General features: G+C 38.1%; 1 protein-coding gene across 2 annotated transcripts in view; it reads left to right on the top strand.

Moving 5' to 3' along the window:
* The first annotated feature begins 8,403 nt into the window (after positions 1 to 8,403).
* LOC132106100 (gastrula zinc finger protein XlCGF8.2DB-like) overlaps positions 8,404 to 16,982 on the top strand; it is a 173,556-nt gene continuing 164,977 nt past the window's right edge. Inside the window, exon 1 of one of the 2 annotated variants that reach the window (XM_059511731.1) lies at positions 8,404 to 8,551. The gene's annotated coding sequence lies outside the window, so the exon portion shown is untranslated. The remainder of the gene's footprint in view (positions 8,552 to 16,982) is intronic. The other variant, XM_059511733.1, reaches the window with a different exon arrangement.

Raw genomic sequence — 16,982 nt, 5'->3', positions numbered from 1 at the left:
AAATCATAAGCACAGAGAACATTATGTACACAGGTGATGTTGCTTCCTCTTCATGTGATGCCAACTCAGTGTCAACATTATGACAGTAAATTTAATTTAGTGTTGTAACAAAACATGGTTGCTACTTTAACCTCGCTCCCTCTTTTTTTTTGCAGATGAAGATCTCCAATGACTATACATGACTCATGTTTACATTCACTTATATCATTTTTATACAATAGAGTACAGACACCATAAAGCACAAAAAGGTGCTTAAATGCATTAACGCATACGTTACAAAAGCAGGAAATAAATTAAAATATAGAAAAAGATTTAATGAAAATGTGAATTCATAAATAATGAAATATATAATCTACAGTCACATCAACAGTTGAGTTAAAATAACGGTTTTAATTCCAACCCCAATTCCAGAGAATTTGGGATGTTTTGTAAAATGCAATAAAATCAAGAAACTTTATTATAATTCAAAATTTACTTTTATTTAATTGACAAAAGTATTTCCAAAGTTTTCACTGACCAACGTAAATGTGTTTTGTGAATATGAACAAATTGTGATTTTTGTACCAGAGTTTCAAGTTACATTTCTTGATGCAGCAGCAGCAGCAGACTGTGGTAAATTATTGCTTTTGTGAAGTACTCTTGAGCCCATGTGGCTATATTTAAAGGTCCCATATTGTACACTTTTTTTGGAGTTTTATTTTAGGTTTTGCTGTCCTTAAGAATATATATTTGCAGTATAATTACCAAAATCCATCTCATTATGTTTTTACAGCTCCTTTCTCAGGAGGTCTGCTAAGAAAAGGTTGATTTTAGACTGTGTAATGGTCACTTTTATGGTAATCTGAAAAGAACTACTGCGCATGTGCGTAGAGTGTGTCTGAGGTAGAACTGACAGGTGGGAAGAGGAGTTACCCGCTCTACCGATCTCTGAGGTTGATATTTTCTTTTGTGACCAGAGTTAGATGTTTGTACACTTCTTTTCTTTTCCTCACTCGACTCCCCATGTATGCGCACAAGTGTGTGATGTTTAAGTACTTTTATTAAACTCGGGAAAGTTACGTCGTCATCCCTTGTGCATTTTCTTTCTCGACTCTCCTTCTCTCTCCGAGCAACAAAGTGGCGCCCGGACATCTTGTCTCTGGCCCTCGGATCGGCCCTTTGGACTAGTCGATCGAGCATATTATGTTTTGTTGCGGATTTACGGACGTTCTTTATTTAAATTTTTTATTTTTTTTGGCCCACGCCAAAGCTTTGAGAAGCACGCGGTTGGACACTTGAGATTCATTCTGGTACGTGGGATGATTTGTTTCGATTCGTGAAAAAAGTCATGGTTCATGAGCAGCTCATTAATTCCGTGCAAGAGTTTCAGGCTGAAGAAAAAAAAAGTGTTCTGGTTTGGACAGTAGACTGTTATAGTTTTGGACACAGACTGTGGGACACTGACTGCATGTCTTGCTCGCCGTTGAACAATTGACTGATTAATTGGAACCTCACTAGGACTCACAGCTTCGTCTGAACTGTTCAACAGGTTGCTAGGGAAACCCACATAATTATGTGATGTTTTGTGATTCTTTTGTGAAACAAAAAGAGGAAAAAAAGGGGGAGATTGTTTATTATTTATTTATTTTTTTGCTATAGGTTGAAAAGATTTTTCTGACATATTAAGAGACTCATAAACTGGGTTGGTATTTCTACGGTTAATTATTGCCATTATTTTTTTTTTTTACCTCTGTGTTGATGTCCTGAATTTAAAAAGAGTGAAGATATGATTAAGACAATTTGACTTACATCAATTGTTGTCATAATGTGTGAGTGGGGACTATTGTTAACTTTTGTTGAAAACGAAATAATTTACGGTTTTTCTAAACGTTTCTGAATAACATAGTTTGTTTCATTGTTTATATTGAACATAATGGCTTGATATGTGGATGGTTTGATAGATATGAATGACTTGACTTTACCTTTTGAGTCTGAACCTAGGAGGAGAGCCCCAAAGCCGACTATCTGCCTGGAGACACAGGTTGAGTCGCTAAGGTCTGAAGTGGAAATGCTGCGAAAATGCCTAAAAGAGTCCCTTGATCTGCAGAGAGGTATTATTGATGATTAGAATGAAAACATGTACTCAACCATTTCAAACCCGTTACCTGCACATAATGATCCGATTGCCTCTTTCACACCATATGACCAGGTCCAACCTGTTCATGTCAGACCTAAATTTGCGGCGATGGCCACTGATTGCAATAGAGCACCTGAAAATACAGCAGGACCCTCTCACACTTCTTCACTGTTTAATAGTGCAGCTAGACTTGAGCCCCCTGTGTTCAGAGGAGATGGAAAGGTGCAACCTGAGGATTGGCTTCAGCTTGTAGAAGTATACAGAACCTCTTTGGGGCTGAGTGACGCCTAGATCTTTCTAGAATTACCTCGCTTCCAAGAGAAAGAGCCCAGAAAATGGTTCTCAGTCTTGAGCGAACACATAACTGCCTGGTCGCAATTCCGTGCTCTCTTTAAAAGTGTGTTTCTTCCATCAGACAGTCAGGAGCGCATCTTGAGATGCGCCTGGTGAGCCTTTTCCAACATTTGTAGCACATCTATTGAATGAATTCAAAAAGCTGAACTCTCCCCCAACAGAACAAAATCAAATTGAACTGATTTGTAAGCATGCGTTGGACTGATACAGTTGTGATTTATGGTACGGAGATTATGTCAGTCATTGATCTCTTGATTCGGGCACATGAACTCCATTCTGTTCTTGGGCCATACAGCCGTAATGAGCCCCCACTACCAATGAAGGAACAACCACGTGAACTTTACTGCTTTAAATGCTCTAAACCTGGTTTCACGTCCAAAAAATTGTGCGAACTGTAACTTTGTACCACAAGTAGATGTTTTCGGGGGTGCTACGATGCCGAACTTATGAACAGCAAATGGAGCGGCAGATAATAATCAGAGTAGCGAGAACAAAGGCACCATTAGAGGTGAGCAGGGAAGTAAATCTGACCAATTGAAGGGAAACGTCAGGGGAGGGAGGACATTTCACAGGGGTAATCCTCCCTCCAGAAGGTAAATACGCCCCAACATTCCCCGGTGTCCACACTTGAGCCACTCAAGACCCGACCTCTTCTTCATTCTGGAACACCCCATTGACTGTCAAAGTAAACCGCTGCAACAGAGCAGTTAATGCAGCCCCTGATACAGACTCTTCCATTTCCGCAGTGGGGACTAATATTATTTCTGGCATTCCAGGTAGCAGGGACAAAGTGCATCCTTGGTTGTCACCCCCCATTCAGTTAGCTAATAAAGCAACTTGCAGCCCAGTCGGCATCATTTGGCTGAATACTGGATTCTATGGAAAACGTTTTTACCATAGATTTGTTATCGTCCCTGACCTCGCTTCACCCTTTATCCTAGGAATGGATTTCATGCAAAGAGCTGCAGTCAACATTCACATTCCATCCAGAACAGTAACTTTAGAGGGCACTGGTGTGCTGGAACCATGTGAACTAGCGAGTGAATGGATGGAGACTACAGTAGTAGGGCGCATGATGTCCATGGGTGTCCAAAAAACTGATTTGAAGAGGAAAGTCGAGGAGGCATGCTTAGGACAGGGACAAAAAGCTCAGTTCCTTGCCCTGGTGGAAGATTTTTGGGGTATGTTTGATGGTCACTTGGGAAATACATCAATGGCGGAGCACATAATTGATACGGATAGTGCAAAACCTGTCAATTTACCACCCTACCGTACTTCATCGGAAAAGAAGCGGGACTTTAATTGAGGACCAGATAAAGCAAATGCTGGAAGATGGAATTATTGAGCCATCATCAAGCCCATGGGCTGCGCCGGTCGTAATCGTAAAGAAACCCTGTGGAGAACCCAGGTTCTGTGTGGATTACAGGGGTCTAAATCAGCTCACACTGAAGGATTCATATCCTCTACCCCGGTTGGATGAATCATTGGACTTTCTGTCACGTGGGAAATTTATTATGACTCTAGATTTATCTTGGGGGTATTGGCAGGTGTCTGTAGAGGGAAAGTCTAGACCGAAAATGAAAGTTGCCAGACTGCTATGGATTTTTTGACAAAGTGTCTCACATCGGCACCAATCTTATCTTTTCCAAATTTCACACGGCCATTCTATGTTCACACGGATGCTTGCGACCTGGGTCTGGGTGCAGCTTTAATGCAAAAAGACGACTTGGGACGAGATGTTGTTATGGCTTTTGCGAGCAGAACTCTACATAAGGCTGAGAAACCCTACTCGATGACTAAAAAGGAGTGTTTAGGAGTGATTTAGGCTTTGGAGTACTTTAGACCCTATGTAGAGGGCCTCCATGTGACAGTCTACACAGACCATAATAGCCTGAAATGGCTGATGAATCGCCCAAACCCTTTAGGGCATCTAGGGAGATGGTCCATACGCTTGCAGGACTTTGATTTTAGTATAGTGCATAAGCCTGGTGTTCAAAACAAGGTCCCAGACGCTTTGTCCCGTAACCCAATTCAATGCGAGGCTGCCCCAATGGACATTCAGCCAGATTATGCAATCATTGGGGGAATGGATCTCCGTAGTTTGTCCTCAGTCATGCTATCGGACAAAGCACAGTTGAGGCAATTACAAGAAAATGACCCAGTGGTCGGTGATCTTTTACATGCCCTGAACAGTGCCAGACAAGAGAAGGTGGATGAAAAGTATGTCATTCAGGATGGGTTGTTGTATGTCAGAGACCCTAAAGTAGCTTTGTGGGTTGCATCCAATGAAACAGCTCAAATTCTACGCACCAACATCCATCAGGGGTACTTTGTTAAAATACTATCATGACCATCCTACTGCTGCACACCTCGGAATTACCAAAACATTGTAAAGGCTTAGGATTAGGTTCTTCTAGCCAAAAATGACGAAGGATGTGCAGAGATATGTTACCTCGTGTTCCGTGTGTCAATTGACAAAGCCTAGTCAAAAGAAACCAGCGGGCCTAATGGTCCCAATCAAACCACAAAAGCCCTGGGAATATACTGGAGTGGACTTTGTGGGCCCTCTCCCTCGGACGCAGCATGAAAATGAGTATATTCTTGTATTTGTTCACTATTTCTCTAAGTGGGAGGAGGTAATTGCAGTCAGAACGGCGACAGCGCAAGTGGCTGCAAGTAAGTTCCTGAGTGAAATCTTTGCCAGACATGGCGCACTGACTTACCTGAATTCAGATCGTGGTACACCATTTGTGAGTAACCTATTTGAGGATGTGGTGGCCGCCCTGGGTACAGAACACAGGTTGACTATGGCGTATCACCCACAGACTAATGCTACTGAAAGGGTGAACCGTACCTTAAAAACTGCCATTCGTGCATACGTGGGTGACAAACACACATCGTGGGACAGATATATACCTCAGATATGTTTCGCTCTGCGTACTGCGCCACATGAGCGTACGGGCCTGTCACCATCAATGATGTTGTATGGACGTGAACTGGAAACTCCGCTTGATTTGGTTACACAGCCGAATGTGGAGGGAGTGGATGACCCGGATGTCACATACCCAGAGAATTTGAGAGCTTCCTTGCAAGACATTCATGATCACGCCAGAATAGCCCTGGAGGAAGGCCATAAACGTAGGAAACGATACTATGACCTGAAACGGTGTTTGGTTTCTTATGTTGTGGATGATCTGGTTAGAGTGAAAACACACCCAAAAAAAATAAATAAAGTCGTAGGGTGAGTTATTAATGACATCATTTTCATTTTTGGGTGAACTATCCCTTTAAACTTGTTAATAAGTGTATTTTTATTATAATACAAATTATTATGTTCACTTCCTAGTTATATTACCCGGTTTGTTCATTATTGTGGAAATGTCAAATTGATGACATTGCTTAGTTCCTGCTCTTAATATAGAGCACACGCAACTATCGGGCGATCTGCTTGTCATTGCTTATTTATTAATATAATCTGCAAATAATGTTTGTGTCATCGACTGATATATTTACTATTGTTTTCTTTGTATTTCTTCTGATTATAGACCACATTTATGTGAAGTAACATATAGAACCCGTCTATGATTAAACAAGTTAAATTGGAATTCTCTCTCCTGTTTCTCTAACTGGAAACACACCCACCATCTTGGCTGCAATCCACTGCAATCTACAACCCACAACCCACTACTGAACCCATTGAGCATCCCATATGCTCATATACTATTCGTTTCTTTTTAAAAGAATAACTTATTTATACATTTCTGTTCGCACTGTGCCACTACATAGTAGGCCTATTTATAATTGGTAGTGAAAATTCATTCTCATAAACTGTAAACTGTCTGGGATAGATGAGCAAAGTGATAATAATTTAGTAAGTTTGTCGTGCAGTGTACAGGGGAAACTGATTAACATCTTCCTAACACCAATGGGATGGTCGGATTAATTTCTGTCATGTTATAAATTTTGGTTGTCCCTCGTGGGGAAATATTGGGTACATTGGTTCGAGCTGTGGTGTGGAACGAAGTGATGAAGGCTGAACTTGTGGAATTATGGGAGCAACACTCAAGCCTTTCTGACGTATCATTGTCCACATATCTTGACAGGAATGCTGGCGAGAAAGACTGGGAGGAAATAGCTGCAGAGCTGCTAGTGTTGTGAGAAATGAACCATTTCGAAGCTTTGAATCAATTGAACCAATTTCCTCACAAAATCATTCACTGTTTCCAAGTGCTCAAAACACAACATGCTGGCGACGTCTGCTGGTCAAAACTGTGTAAATGCAACAAAAAATCTGACCAAAACATGCATAAAAGCAGCTTTTACAAACCCAATTAAAATGTTTTCTTGAAAGTATAATATATTAAATGCAATAAAAATAATAAAATACCATTAAAAATGAAGTGTCTGTATAATAGGCCTATGGGTCTTTAAAATAATTATTAGTAATTTGCAAGAGCTTGTTCTGTTTGTTTTATGGAGAACTTGTGTAAACAGGCCAATAAGAGACTATTAACTACAATTCATCCTTTTAATTACACAAATGTCTCATGAAAATGTCTAGAAATTGATCAAACTGATCCGGGATTGTATAACCATAGACGGGGGTCGATCTCAGTGAACTCGCATGATTCACGGGTTTAGAGAAATCGCCCCCCTAAGGTGAACTATTGAAATTTCAAAATGTTTCGAAACAGTTATGACATAACAAAGCTTTGTTTACTGAAATGACGTGACTTTGTCATTTTGATAAGCACTATGGACCACTGTTTCATAACAGTTGATTCGCAAATCAATATTAATTAAAAGATGATTAGTTCAAACATTTATACAATTACTGTTACACTAGGATGCAATGATAATGTCGAGGAAAATGTACATGTTGTAATTGTGACATATTTCTGTAGTGAATGAGGTGAAAATAAGAGTAGCTAAATCACTAAATATGGAAAACTTATAAAGCAATAGACCCTAGGGGCATAAATTAACTCGGGCCCAACGATACTATTTGACACTTAAAATCAAAACACTTACCGTAGTATATGGTATATCATATGCATTAAGTTATCCTTTGCTCTTGCCAGAAGTTTCATGTAGGAGTACAGAGGGATATTCTTCTGAAAGTAGATAAGAATAATAAAAATGTATACAATTATCTGTTAATGTTTAACTATGATGATACAAGTCTGCCAAATATAGAAAAATAGGACATTACCAGGAGCTATGTCCTCTATTTTTCTCTTTCTCCCATGTCTTGAAGAATTTGATTGTCATGCAAAAAAACCAAAGTAACCAATGAAATATAAATATTGTCAGGAATTTTTTTTTTTTTTTTACCAAAGAATCCTGAAAAAAATATATTATCACTGTTTCCACGGAAATATGAAGCAGTACAACCGTTTTCAACATTGATAATAATCAGAAATGTTTCTTGAGCAGTAAATCATCATATTAGAATGATTTCTGAATGATTTTGTGATGATGCTAGAAATGTGGCTTTGCTTTATAGGAATAAAGTATATTTTACATCTTACAATTTTGTTTTTTTTTCCGTTTTTGTTTTATGTATATAAAAGTCTTGCCAACACAGTAGTGTAGAAAAGATCTTTTTGAGTTTAAGGCAAGCAGTCTTCCAACCTAATTCACAATGTGATTTCTCCAAATTAAAATCGGTGTTAAAAATTGTTGTTTTTTCAAGATACTCTTTCATTGATAGTTATTTTAATTTTTAAGTGGACAACATGGATATTTAACCACATTATTTTTCTGGGTGCACATTTAATGGATTTAAACCTTGCACTAATCAAGACTTTTATTTTGATAGGATGACATGATGTCATAAGGCTGCGCCGCGCTTATGGGTTTGTTGCCTTTCTGCTGAAGAAAGGTTTGTGTTTTCGGCATTAAAGTGTATAAATTGATACCAGCAATTTGTGCAAATAAAGCACACCCACACACAGGTAACAGAAAAGAGATGTATTTAATTTTGTTCCAAATATCATGAATCAGTTTATCTTTAACACAAATTCAATCACTGGCAATCTGCTGTTTAAATTATTACTTGCTGCTAGGAATTAATATTTAGTTTTCTAGGAGCTGATTGAGACTCACCCAGAGATTAAATTTCGATTTCTCTTTCTTTCTGTTAATTATTCTTATCTAATACAGGGCAAAATCTTAAATTACAGAAAAACTCCTGCTGAATCGACTGATATCCATGTGACACTATTATAAAGATGGAGTTTATTAAAGAGGAGAGTGAAGATATTAAGATTGAAGGAACATTCAGAGTCAAACATGAAGAAACTGTGGAACAAACAGGTTGGTTTTTATTCTCAAACTGAACACACTCATCTAATCCTTTTTAAAATGTCCAGCTCTACAGTAATTAATTAAGTTTTAAAAAAATATACAAGAGTTGGAATTTAATAGGTTTTATTAGTCATGGAGCCGGTTGTCTCATGTGGAAAAATATTTGAGATCACATGACCAGAGAAATATTAATGCTGCCATCAAGTGTGGGTGCATGCATGTATATATTAATACTTGACACACATTAAATTAGGAAAAATAATACAGAAGCAGTCTATAACAATTATTAAACCCGATATATACTTCACAGGTAAAAACTATAAAAAATATAATACTAACAACTAAAATAAAAACAATTATTTCACATAAAGCAAGTAAATGAGAGTGGTCATCTTAACATATGTTTACATCTCATCCTTAAAAGTTCCTGCTGTACTGGTTTCTTGTAAAAGCTGATGATACTGCATTTTTGTAAGACTGTTATATTATTTCACAAGTTCATTCACCCATATTAGTGTAGCAAAGTTTATATTATTTGACTAAAATCTTTGAGTCTTGTTCATTAAAATGAACAAATCTTTTTGATGTAATTTCGGTAATTTCAGCAGAACATAATTAAAATGTTACACGTTAATAGCCAATTTCCACAACATGGCTACTTGCGTGACATTTTAAATTGGAATAAAACTATAATGTAAAAAAAGCCAGATTTTGAACAACAGAAACAAATACTGAATTTTTTCAGTCATCTTAAGAACACGCTAATAATGATGTCTATCTCAATAAAATATAGGGCTGGGCAACATTTTTTTTTAGATTTACCGTGTTTTTTTTAATGACATCGATGCGATATTGTGATTCTCAAAAGCTATGAAATCAATCTTTTCCGGTATTTATTTCAGCACAAATTTAAAACCAGATCAGATTAACGTGAAACTTATCATTACTCTTCTCCACTAGATGTCACCCTTATTTACCTTCCGCAATATTAGAAGGAAAGTCTGTTATTCATTCAGCGCTTATCATTGCGGAAATACTGTTGATGAGAACCAAGAACAAAACCATACTCATGATTCGCAATGCTCAGGTGAACTGCTATAGGAATACAATAAATCTGTGGAAGCATTTGATATCATGCATTAGGCGCCATGATTTCTGCATTGAATGAATGAATTGTTGTTTTGTTTACTAATGTAACTTACACATACTTAAGTTTGGATGACGCTCATGGTGTTTTCAGCTTCTGTTGTCTCACTATGATGATATGAATACACAAATATCATCTCCAGCTGCTCTGAGAGTAACTTGATTAGCATTTTAACATTTCATTTGAGAAAACTAGCGTCATTTCACATACACAGCAGTTGTAAGTTCCTCACGGCAACCCGTTAAAATAAAAGTATTTAAGAAATGTCCAAATATATTACTATTTAACAGTCTTAAGACTAAATGTTACTATTGCTAATATATAATATATAAATATATATATATATATATATCAACAAATCTTTAAAGGAATAATCACATTTGTTTTCTTTTTGAATTTTAACAGTATACCTCTATTGTGCAGCACTTTGTTTGCATAAAAATAAAAGGGTTTCATTTTCACTTGATTAGAATAAATTAAATTGTTTTATGCCTTCATCTGATTACCAGAAAAAATAAGAAGAACATTTTATATGGCCATATTATTGTTTAAAAAAGACCCTATACCAAAAAATAATAGGTTTAAAATACAGCCCTGTGGTTCTTCTACTTTTTTTTTTTTTATTAAAGGGTTAGCTCACCCAAAAATGAAAATTATGTAATTAATAACTCACCCTCATGTCGTTCCAAACCAGTAAAACCTCCGTTCATCTTTGGAACACAGTTTAAGATATTTTAGATTTAGTCTGAGAGCTCTCAGTCCCTCCATTGAAACTGTGTGTACGGTATACTGTCCATGTCCAGAAAGGTAAAAAAAACATCATCAAAATAGTCCATGTGACATCAGAGGGTCAGTTAGAATATTTTGAAGCATCGAAAATACATTTCGGTCCAAAAATAGCAAAAACTACGACTTTATTCAGCATTGTCTTCTCTTCCGTGTCTGTTGTGAGAGAGTTCAAAACAAAGCAGTTTGTGATATCCAGTTCACGAATGAATCATTCGATGTAACCGGATCTTTTTGGACCAGTTCACCAAATTAAACTGAATCGTTTTAAACGGTTCGCGTCGCCAATACGCATTAATCCACAAATGACTTAAGCTGTGTACTTTTTTAACGTGTTTAAAACGTAAACATTCTCGAGTCAAGAACCCGTTGCATCGGTTTTCGGATCACCAGTAGTGATGGGAAGTTCGATTCTTTTCCGCAAACCGGTTCTTCTGGACAGTTCAATTCAATAAACTGGTTGAAGAAAACAGTTCACCGTTTCTTTTGCGCTCAACGTAATGACGTCATTGGTGATGATTGCCCTTGATTCAAGCCTTCGGTTTACCCGCGCTCATTACATTAGCACAGAATCAGTTCAGAATCAATCACCAAAAGAATCAGTTCAGTTCAGACGCTCTGTGTGTCGGTCTGCTTCGCTGAATCACACATTCGCAGTGTCATCAGCTCCTCGATTCTTGAATCGGATGCGTCTGACAGAAACGGTTCTTGACTCGTGAACGAGTCATTATCTGGCTCGGCTCGGTGTTCATCTTCAGTTCTCTCTTCACAGCAGTTCAGTCAGTGTACTGTTTGAGTAAATGAATTACTCTGGGATATTGGTTTGTTTGAACTCAGAGGGAGTGTCAGCCACATTAAAAAAGTTAACAGCTTAAGTCATTTGTGGATTAATGCGTATTAGAGATGCGAACAGTTTAAAATGATTCAGTTCGATTCGGTGAACTGGTTCAAGAAGAGCCAGTTAAATCAAATGATTCGTTAACGAACCGGATATTATACACGGCAGTGAACGCACTCACAACAGACCCGGAAGAGAAGACAATTCTGAATAAAGTCATAGTTTTTGCTATTTTTGGACCAAAATGTATTTTCGATGCTTCATAAAATTCTAACCGACCCTCTGATGTCACATGGACTACTTTGATGATATTTTTCTTACCTTTCTGGACATGGACAGTAGACCGTACACACAGTTTTAATGGAGGGACTGAGAGCTCTCGGACTAAATCTAAAATATCTTAAACTGTGTTCTGAAGATAAACGGAGGTCTCACTGGTTTGGAACGACATGAGGGTCATTAATTACATAATTTTGATTATTGGGTGAACTAACCCTTTAACTCGCCATTTGTAAACTAATGTTTAATGTTAATTTATTTAGAAATATCAATAGGTTTTGTAATAATACTATATTCACTGAATGTAATTTAAAAAAAATCGAGAATCAAATCGAGAGCTCGAGAACTGAAATCAAATCGAATCGGGACATCAAAAATGTATATTTACAGTTTCTGGGTGATTCAAGGAATCAGAAGAGATAATGATTTTCACAAATTTTTTAGAAGTTGTAAGCAAAAATAGACATTTTATATTTTAGGAACTGTAGGAGCCACTTTGAAGGAGTAGTTTACAATTCAAAATTTTAACTAATGGGAAGAGCCTATATAAACAAAGTGTGAACTATGTTCTAGATACTACAGGTTAAGTCCTAAACCTATCAAAAGAAAAGTGAATTTTTGAACTGGTGGTGGCATCATAGAGTTGGTACTTGGGACCCTAAAGTTGGTTAGATTACTATTCAGGACCACACTTATCAGTATGCCGAATGTGATAATTTTGGAAAGTTTAGTTCTTAAAGTTTCTGTAAACTCCCAAATATAACCAATAGATAGAAAAGGGATTACAGAACAGTCTGTGCTTGGCCCCTAATAAACGCAAAATAATAATCAACATTAACATTCAGGGAATACAGTCAGAATAAATTTTTATTTAATGGGTGTGGGTAGGGGTGCGCTGGCCCCCAAAACTTTTAAGAATAATTAAATGTTTTCACCTCTGCCGCTTTGTGACATTAAACTGGGGTTAATTTTTTTTTTTTTTTTACTTTAGACCTGATGCTGCTGAAAGAGGAGAGTCAAGGTCTGCATGATGTAAAGGAAGAAAAATATCATGATTTCATAAATACAAACAATATTTTATTTGCTCAGACTAAAAACGCTCCCTCACAGAAAAGTGATTTCACCTGCGAACAGTGTGGAAAGAGTTTCGCCAGAAGAGGAGGACTTAAGGTCCACATGAGAATTCACACTGGAGAGAAACCTTTCACCTGCCAAATGTGTGGAAAGGGTTTTATTGAAAATGGAAACCTAACAAAACATATGAGAGTTCACACTGGAGAGAAGCCTTTCATGTGCCCTCAGTGTGGAAAGTGTTTTACACATCAAGCAACCCTTAATACCCACATGAAAATGCACACTGGAGAGAAGCCGTTCGCATGTGATCAGTGTGGAAGAAGGTTCAGGAGGAAACCAACCCTTAATGACCACATGAGAACTCACACTGGAGAGAAGCTGTTCCCATGTGATCAGTGTGGAAAGTGTTTTACACATCAAGCAACCCTTAATGACCACATGAAAATGCACACTGGAGAGAAGCCGTTCGCATGTGATCAGTGTGGAAGAAGGTTCAGGAAGAAACAAAACCTTAATGGCCACATGTTGATTCACTTAAGGGAAGATCGTTTTAACAGTAATCAGTGTGAAAGGAGGTTAACAGACAAGAAACACCTTGAGAATCACATACTAACTCACATTGGAGAAATGTGCCATATCTGTGGAAAGAGCAGCACAAACAAAGGAAACCTTAAGATCCACATGAGAACTCACACTGGAGAGAAACCTTTCACCTGCCCTCAGTGTGGAAAGAGCTTCACCGCTAAAGGAAACCTAAAGACTCACATGCGGATTCATACCGGAGAGAAGCCGTTCACATGTGATCAGTGTGAAATCAGTTTCACATATAACTCAGACCTGAAACGTCATCAGCAATCTCATTCTGAGCAGAAATGACAGCGTTCCTCAGTGTGATGGGGTTAAAAAAAACTGAGCACCTGTGCATTAACTCGATAAAGTATTTCAGAAGTCATGCAGATGTGTAAGAACCTGTTTTTGTTCTTTGAAAAAAGTTTTAAAGTGTAGCCATTTTTAATGGTACCATAAAACGAGTCTGTTAAATTAATTTTGATTGAATAGTCATTGTTTGATTCAGATTAATACTCATTACATAAAGTTCCATTTTGCTGTAAATGGCACAATAAAAATGGGCTACTGTTGAGACATCTGGAATCTGGTTCAAGCTGTGGTTCACATAATATCTAATCACTATAATGAATAAAATGTAAGTGAACATTTGAATTTAACTACGTCCCCCTGACAAGTTTCAGTTTATTAATATTATGCTTAGTTTGCGATAAATTTTCCAACACATCATGTAAGTAATTTGATTACAATTTTTAATTAAACAAGCTATTCAAAGTTCAGCCATGAAATATTAATCACTGACATCCTTGCAAAATTGAACCACATTTCAATCCTTAATAACATTTTGGATAATCGCGCTCAGGCTCGGTTCAAGGCAATGAGTACACCCTTAGTCAGTGTGTCCATGAGAGTAATTTCTAATAAAATTCTAATCTTAAACTTGCCAAAGTTAGCATTTTAATGTAGTAAGAAAAAACATTATCTAAACAATTGTATTATTTTATAGTGTAAGCTAACTAATTACATGAGATGTTTCAAACACTACCTGTTGTAGGATCATTTTATTAGGATTTTTAAAACAAGTGGGCAATCAGAAGAATAATCGGGCAGAGAGAAGAGCAAGAGAGAGTAGCCTTGAGGTAGAGAATCAACAGGCCAAAGAAAGTGAAGATCCAGAGAGTGATTATGGGGAAGACCAACTACAGGGCAAAGGGCCAGAGAGTGTTTGTGAGGAACTCTGAAGAGTACCTGAAGCTCAGCCTATTGATCCAGCCTAGAGCCCTAGATGGGCCTAAAATGTAGGCCCTAGCCTGGCCCTTGTCCCGACAGCTTATCAGAATTACTGACTGAAGCCTGTTTTTATCCCCTTCTCACTAAGCAGCTTATACTACGTTTTCAGCTATTAAAATAATTCAGTTTTGTGTGTAATGTTAAAGTGGTTACATTTCATTTCCTGAAGGAAGTGGAGCTTCTGGCAAAGATTGATCCAGTCATGCAGGAGCACTTGGCTAAAATCAAAGATGGAACTTGGGTAAAGAAATACAAAACGATCTACTGAATGTCATGAATAGTCAACTTACCAAAGAAAAAGCTGCGAAAATCAGCACTGCAAAGTACTTTTCAATCATCCTTGAATGTACACTAGACATTAGCTACCAGAAACAGATGTCTATCATTATTTGCATTGTAGAATGTCAGCCGTAGCCAGAAATTAAAGAATATTTTCTGGGATTCTTGGTTGTGAAAGAGACAACTGGTCAAATTTGTCAACTGTAATCCTAAATATGTTGAAGGACCTTCATATTGATTTTATGGTTTGTCGAGGTCAGTCATATGCCAACGGCTCTAACATGAAGGGCAACAAGCAAGGTGTACAAGCCAGGCTGCTTGTAAAAAGCTGAAGAGCCCTGTTTGTTCCATGTGTGGCACACACACATTAAACCTGGTTCTGGCAGATGCTGCAAGAGCTTCAATGGAAGCCATTCTTTGGATACCTGCAGAAACCAACTACCATATTTTCCGGACTATAAGTCGCACTTCTTTTCATAGTTTGGCTGGTCCTGCGACTTATAGTCAGGTGCGACTTATTTATCAAAACTACATCTACATTACCATCTACAACCGCAAGAGGATTCTCTATGCTGCTCAGTGCTCCTGTAGCCTCTCCCTGAAAACATAGAGGGCCCTCTCGCAGCTGTAGACAGTAATGTTTTCTCTTGGTTCTAAATAAATGAGACTTATAGTCCAGTGTGACTTATATATATATACAGTCGTGGCCAAAAGTTTTAAGAATTACATAAATATTGGAAACTGGAAAAGTTGCTGCTTAAGTTTTTATAATTGCAATTCATCTGATCATTCTTCATAACATTCTGGAGTATATGCAAATTGCTTAGTCCTTCTTTGCCATGAAAATTAACTTAATCCCAAAAAAACCTTTCCACTGCATTTCATTGCTGTCATTAAAGGACCTGCTGAGATCATTTCAGTAATCGTCTTGTTAACTCAGGTGAGAATGCTGACGAGCACAAGGCTGGAGATCATTATGTCAGGCTGATTGGGTTAGAATGCAGACTTGACATGTTAAAAGGAGGGTGATGCTTGAAATCATTGTTCTTCCATTGATAACCATGGTGACCTGCAAAGAAACGCGTGCAGCCATCATTGCGTTGCATAACAATGGCTTCACAGTCAAGGATATTGTGGCTACTAAGATTGCACCTAAATCAACAATTTATAGGATCATCAAGAACTTCAAGGAAAGAGGTTAAATTCTTGTAAAGAAGGCTTCAGGGCATCCAAGAAAGTCCAGCAAGCGCCAGGATCGTCTCCTAAAGAGGATTCAGCTGCGGGATCGGAGGGCCACCAGTGCGAGTGTGCAGGTGTGAGCGCATCTGCACGCACAGTGAGGCCAAGACTTTTGGAAGATGGCCTGGTGTCAAGAAGGGCAGCAAAGAAGCCACTTCTCTCCAAAAAAAACATCAGGGACAGATTGATCTTATGCAGAAAGTATAGTGAATGGACTGCTGAGGACTGGGGCAAAGTCATATTCTCCGATGAAGCACCTTTCCGATTGTTTGGGGCATCTGGAAAAAGGCTTGTCCGGAGAAGGAAAGGTGAGCGCTACCATCAGTCCTGTGTCATGCCAACAATAAAGCATCCTGACACCATTCATGTGTGGGGTTGCTTCTCATCCAAGGGAGTGGGCTCACTCACAATTCTGCCCAAAAACACAGCCATGAATAAAGAATGGTACCAAAACACCCTCCAACAGCAACTTCTTCCAAGAATCCAACAACAGTTTGGTGAAGAACAATGCATTTTCCAGCACGATGGAGCACCGTGCCATAAGGCAAAAGTGATAAATAAGTGGCTCGGGGACCAGAATGTTGAAATTTTGGGTCCATGGCCTGGAAACTCCCCAGATCTTAATCCCATTGAGAACTTGTGGTCAATCCTCAAGAGGCGGTGGGACAAACAAAAACCCACTAATTCTGACAAACTCCAAGAAG

This window comes from Carassius carassius, chromosome 26 (assembly GCF_963082965.1).
Source record: "Carassius carassius chromosome 26, fCarCar2.1, whole genome shotgun sequence".
NCBI classification, from domain to species: Eukaryota; Metazoa; Chordata; class Actinopteri; order Cypriniformes; family Cyprinidae; genus Carassius; species Carassius carassius.
The sequence above is the reverse complement of the archived record's forward strand: the minus strand, read 5'-3'. Positions and strand labels throughout refer to the sequence as shown.